The sequence below is a fragment of the Sinocyclocheilus anshuiensis genome, unplaced genomic scaffold (genome assembly GCF_001515605.1).
Source record: "Sinocyclocheilus anshuiensis isolate Anshui unplaced genomic scaffold, SAMN03320099.WGS_v1.1 scaffold871, whole genome shotgun sequence".
Taxonomy (NCBI): domain Eukaryota; kingdom Metazoa; phylum Chordata; class Actinopteri; order Cypriniformes; family Cyprinidae; genus Sinocyclocheilus; species Sinocyclocheilus anshuiensis.
The window spans coordinates 323943-330618 of record NW_015542392.1 but is presented as its reverse complement, the minus strand read 5'-3'; the positions used below and the strand labels follow the sequence as shown (position 1 = coordinate 330618).

The 6676-nt window shown below is 32.1% G+C and overlaps 1 protein-coding gene across 1 annotated transcript in view; it reads left to right on the top strand.

The window, feature by feature from the left end:
* Positions 1–1063: 1063 nt before the first annotated feature.
* LOC107692801 (specifically androgen-regulated gene protein-like) overlaps positions 1064–6676 on the top strand; it is a 9119-nt gene continuing 3506 nt past the window's right edge. Inside the window, exon 1 of the mRNA XM_016491997.1 lies at positions 1064–1132. The gene's annotated coding sequence lies outside the window, so the exon portion shown is untranslated. The remainder of the gene's footprint in view (positions 1133–6676) is intronic.

The window sequence follows — 6676 nt, the reverse complement described above, 5'->3', positions numbered from 1 at the left end:
TGAGAGTGCAAGTCTGAGAATGCAAGTCTGTGAGTGCAAGTGCAAGGCTGCAGCCAGACCCTCTTGGGTTTTTTTGCATGTGAATCGAGTTTGAATTTGAATCAATCTGGGCTGTGTTTCCCAAAAGCACCGTAAGCTTAATCACATCGTAGACCCATTGAAACCAATGGAGCTACGATCAATTTAGGCTTACGATGCTTTTGGGAAACGCAGCCCTGAGCGGTTCTAGCGATTCAGTTGAATCGGTTTGTCTATTCCTGTTGAACATTCAGGTTAGGTAACCGGTTTACTGCTAACTAGTGAAACACTCTAATACAGTAGGATGAGCTGCACCTCAAAATACATGTTAGATGTTCAGTTGGTGACGGTTCAATAGGAAATAAGTTGAAAGCATCCAGTCATCATACCATACAAGTTAATGTTAAATTTATAAGTATTGTAACTTTTTTTGAAAAAATTACTTTTGTATCTATTTTGTATTAGGCTATATAGAGTGATAGTGTACAAAGAGCAAATGGGAGAAGCATATGAACACAAAACACAGATAGCTATCGTTCTTGGTGTGAACGGGCCTTTACCTGCTTTTCATTTCTTGTTAAGGTGAAACTTAAGATTTATACATTTACTTTTCATGTTTTTATATCACCAGTGGAAGTTTTGTTTAGAACAGATGGTTTCAACTTTATTGTAAATTCAAAATACTAAATATAATATAATATAATACGATCACTTTAGGATTAGATACGTTTTTTATTTTTTTTCGCTATGATAGCTGGACGTCAGTAGTTGAAATAAACATGAAACGTGATGAGGTTATGTGACAACAATGTATGTTTAATATTGTGGCATTCTGCATATTTCATACAGTATTACATACTGTTATATAGGCCTACATAGGCTACTATATGTCTGTGCAGTAAGGTAATATTTCATTCTGAACTGCAGTGTTTACTGACTTTAATCTGTTGATTACAGTCTGTCTCATGCGTTCAGCCAATCAGAAGCGGGCCTGTGTGTAACGCACGCTCTGATTGGCTGAGAGCGCTGCGCAGGTGAAGATACTCACACGCTCTGTGTTTTAGTTTAGGGCTGAGAGTCACGCAGGTGAGCGACTGCAATTCCTGACGGACAGGTAAAACTTTATCTGCCTTTTGATGGACCTTTGACGCGATTTTCAGACTCTTGCAACGACATGCTGTTTCATACGCGTTAATAATCATATAATAAGGCTGAAATCGTAAAGTAAACAGACTATTGTAGCGTAGATGTAGGTAACAGGTTACCTGTACAGTATGTCAATACTAGTTTTTCATGTCTGCTATCATAGCAGTAGTTTGTGTGACAGATGTTAAATCCCCGTTCACATACCCTTTAAAGACTGTTATTTTGTGCAGTATGTGTTCGTTACTTTTCATAATTAAACGTAGTTAGAATTTAACATTTTGATTTAATATTGTGTTTTAAAATATCATTCATATTTTCTTTTAGATCATTTGGATTTTCTTGAAAACCAGCAGCTTTATTCATGATTCAAAAGTCATTTGCCCAGTGTATATTCAAATATTGTTTACAAATAACAAATTGCTATTGAAATTACTACTAAATAATTGATTTGCCAGAAATTATACTGCAAAAACGCACCTTTTGCTGGAAAACAATTGCATGCGGTGCAAAACACTCTTCTAGGATTATCAGAAGTCATTTTTGTGACGCGTTTAATTCGTTTGATGAAGCCGAAAGCATGTTTTTTTGTGGTTTTATTTAGTGTTCAGTGCACTTGACACCTACACAGCCAAGGGCTGGTCATAAATCTTTCCTGGGCGAAGTGTTCATATATGGGTGTTGTGTATGAATGATTTATAGAGTATATTGAATATTCAAACAGAGAGGTTTGCTGCTTTAATGTGTACTCTGCAGGTGGACGTGGACTATGTGCGTTTATTCTCGGTAAATGATTTGCCAGGAGCAGCAGATGACTGGCCTTCATGTCACAGGCCAAATATTTCACATTTTTGTCACATTATGCTTGATGAAGTTTGTGTAAGGAGTGCTGTTGTCTGTGACAATGGTCAATTATTGTCAGCATCATTACACTAAAATAAACAAGCACAGAATGCTGCTATTGTCCAATCCAAATAGCTTATTCCAGAGAGCAGTGTAATATAAAGTTATCAAATATTTTCCTTACGCCTTGAATATTCTGAATGTACATGTTCATCTTTTTCAAACATGTTTATTGTGGTTACAAAGTAGTTCTTCCAAGTATCATGATCATTGTTTTTAAATAATGACCAGAAATTAAATCAGAAATTAATAAAAAAATCAAGTTAAAAGTGTTTTTGCCTTATCATTGGCCTTTAATCAATTTCACATTCTCTGGCATATTTTTCAATAAATAAATGTAAACAAATGCTGAAATTTGGTGGTTCTACTTAATAATACATAATACATAAAACACAAAAATATTCAGTAAAATGGTTTTACTTACGTAATTGAAATGAGGGTTATTATATAGTTAACTAAACCCGTAACTAAATCCATAAAACAATTTTTGCTACTTGAAATAAATCAACTTTAATCCAAATAAAAAAGTTACATTTACTTTAATTCATTTCATTACCAAAGCAATATTTCTATTTTCATTTTTTATATTGATATGCTAAAATAACTCAAACTGACACTAAAATAAAATAAATGTATTACTTACTACATAGACATGTTAAAAAAAAGGAAAGAACGGACAAAAACAACAAAACGACTAAATCTTTAACTAAAACGAAAAAAAAAAATACTTATTCAAAATTATATTAAAATAACCCTGATTGAAATGATCTTTAATTTTAATTATTCTTTAATTGAAATTGTAATTATTGAATTATATACTGAAAACAAACAAAGAAAAAATCCTAAAACATTAAAGAAATATTATATAAAATAGTTTGAATGAATTATAACGTCTTTGTATTATGTATTCTTATGTTCATTTTATGTTATCATTGAACTTTCATCCGTTTCACATTCTCTGTCGTATCTCGTCCAGTTCGAATGCTGATGCTGACGTTACATTTGCTTGTTTTTTACGACTATCATATCTCAAACTTTCAATTAAATTAAACAAAAGCAGATATCTGGTGGCTTCACTTCGACATTGATGTCCTGTTACTGTTCTAGGTCTATTTTAAGCCGCCACTCCCTCAAATAAACAGAGACATTCACTTTATGAAAACAATAGCATGTGTGGGCTCAGGAGCAAAAGCAACGATACGCCGCAGAACCTGATTACTTCATGCTATTTCAAAGCTTCATTGAGCTCAGTTGCACATCAGACCGATCCGATTTCACCTGTTTGCATTCTAGTCATAGTCTAAGACAAACCATCCTGAAGCTAAAAGGCGAAGTGATTTTGGTAATACTGAATGAATCCAGCGAGCAGCAGGAATTTGCTGCAGATCCATCAGGCGCAGTGGCATTCCTGGGCAAACGCAGCTTTTCTAGGTGTTGTCCGAAGCCCTCGCCCTCTTCGTTGCGTTGTTTCTCTCACAGAGTCACGGAGAGGTGTGTGTTTGTAAGCACAGCGCCTGAAATATGCTGAATGACTTGAAAACTTTGGCGCTAACAATGGCTGGCATTCACACTTGTTCACATTTCTCCAGGCGCTGCTGTCGTCTGTGTTTTTTCAGACTCTCTCGATATGTTCATTTTGTTCTTACATGTGGGCTCTGTTTCAAAACCTAGTGATCTGCTTTGCTTTGTAGATCGACTAGGGGGGCGTTCACATATTCTTAACCTTTAAAAGTTTAGGGTTAGTAAGATTTTCCTTTTAAAAAAGAAAGCAATTAATACTTTTATTCAGCATGGACACGTTAAATTGATCAAAATGGGCATTTATGATGATTTATTTATGATTATTATGATTTCTGTTTCAAATAAATGAAGTAGCATAACTTTTTCTCAGCATTGATCATATTTAGAAATGTTTCTTGAGCACTAAATCAGCATATTAGAATGATTTCTGAAGGATCATGTGACACTGAAGACTGGAGTAATGATGCTGAAAATTCAGCTTTGATCACAGAAATAAATTACATTTTACAATACATTCAAATAGAAAACGGTTATTTTAAATTGTAAAAATATTTCATCATAATACAGTTTTTACTGCATTTTTGATTAAATAAATGCAGCCTTGGTGAGCAGAAGAGATTTTTTTTTTCAAAAATACAAAAAAATGTATTGTATTTTTATTAATGGTCTTTGTAAATGTTCAACAGACAAATGTGCTTGAATGCTGTAATGCATTATGCTTAAAAAAAAACTTAGATATACTTAATTCATTCAATACTAAAAAAAAAAACATTTAAACAGAAATATTACATAAAATAATTCATAACTAATTCAAAATACTTTAACCCAAAATTTGTGTCATGTAGTATGTATTTTTGTGTTATGTAATTATTTTTAAATATTCTTTTAAATTGATTGATTGAAGGTGTGTTATTTATGATGTATTTTTAGATTATGTCATTCTTTTTAACTGATTTAGTTTTAATTTTTAAAAATGGTTGGTTGATTGAAATTGCTAAATTTTATGTATATCCATTTTTTTCATCAAGATCTTTGCAATGCATTCTGGGATTGCCTTCTCCACAAAATAAATACACAATTCTGCTTTAGAATCCGTCCAAGGCATCTAAGAAGGCAGCATAATCTTGCTGACTAACTTTCATAAAAGTGCTGACTTCAGAAGTGCATCTGTGATTCCCTAAAATGCTTCTAGGTTTCAGTGGTGTGTTTATTTCACCCATAGATCCTATTCAGCTTAAGATTTCACCTTCAGCAGTTTCATTCCGAAATCAAACGCTCTTCATTAATAATCTGGGCACATTGTGTTCTCGGGGCGTAGGCTTTGAGCTCTTTCATTTGGTGTGCTTTTATTTTGATTTGCTAGGTGTGTCAGACATGCTTATATTCTTTCACGTCACACTGAACTTGTGTAAAGGGTGGATGCAGGTATTTACTGAACGTCTAGCCATCTGTGCTTAGACATTCATTGATGAACTAATCGATTTGCAGCCTGTGCAAACCAACATTTTGCATGCACAAAGTGCAAATCATTGTCAGGGTCACCAAAAATGGGTAGCGGGTCTGTCCTGATGGGTCATGGCCAGCAGGGACAAACAATGCTGCAAATACCCGAATGCAGCTAATCATACATGGTTAACAGAGCAAAGAAATAGACTTCCCACGTCTGATCCCAAAATCTGTGTGTATTTTGCGATAAATTAATCAGTTATTCTGTAGAATCTATTCAATTTATATAGATGCAAACCAGGGTTATTATAGTTAACTAAAATGAAAAATAAATATTAAAACTTTTTATTAATTTTTTAATAAAAAAATAATATTTTGTTCCAGTCAGTAAACAAAATAGAATACATTTACTGAATTATTTTATTTTATTTCAGCTAGGCAACATTTCTTATTTTAATTTAGTTTAATTTGATATATAAATAACTAAAACTGAAATAAAAATGATATGCACATATTAAAATGCAATAAAAAAACAAATATTGTAATAATGTAAACTAATAAAAAAAAAAAACTCAGGTATACTTAAAATTCATTCAATACTTAAAACAAATAAACAAAAAAAATCTTAATTAATTAAAAATACTTTAACCCAATATTTGTGCTACGTATTATGTATGTTATGTTATGTAATAAATGTTCATTATTTTATTTATTTAAATTTTTGGGTTAAAGTTGAATGATTGGAAGTCATTTTATTTGAATGGCTGCAATATAACAAAGAGTGAAAAATTTAAGGGGGTCTGAATACTTTCCGTACCCACTGTAAATAACTAAAACTGAATAAAAAAATTATATGGACATATTTAAAAAAAGAAATAAATGAATACTGTAATAAGGTTAACTAATAAATAAACTCAGATATACTTAAAATTCACTCAGTAAATGAATATTGTAATAATGTAAACTAATCAAAATTACACAAAAAAGCACACAACAAAATTACTAAAACTTTAAAATTTAAAAATAGAACAAATTCAAAATATTAATAAGAACTATAATAGCATCTCAATGATACTGAATGCAAACTTACTTAGGTTCATCTCCAAAAACCATGAACAAAACTACGCAAAATGAACCCATATTTGACCCAGACTACTGTAAGAGTCAGTTTGTTGGCTTCTGAATCTGTGCTAAACTCATATCTCATACATATCTCTACAGTGTGGCGTCAACAGTGTGACTTCGGTCATTTTTACCAAGATGATTGTGATAGAGACATTTCCTGACAGAAAAGTGCTTTCATGGTAAAGTGATGTTATCAGATGGGGAATACCATTGTATTTTGAAATACACCATGGCACTTTATGATTAGCATATTCATGTAGTATATGATGCTAAGTTCTTCAAACTAAATCATCAGAATACATCATAATCAAATATATATATATATATATATATATATACTGTATATGTGTGTGTGTCCTCTAGAAGCTTGCGTTCTGCAAGTGAACATCGCCTTTTATTTATTATATAATTTAAAAATAACCTTGCTACATGTACTGCGTTAAGTCAACTGAGACTTGTCATAGCACTTGCATATCATTGCTCTTTTGTTGATTTTGATTGCTTCCATTGTCCTCATTTG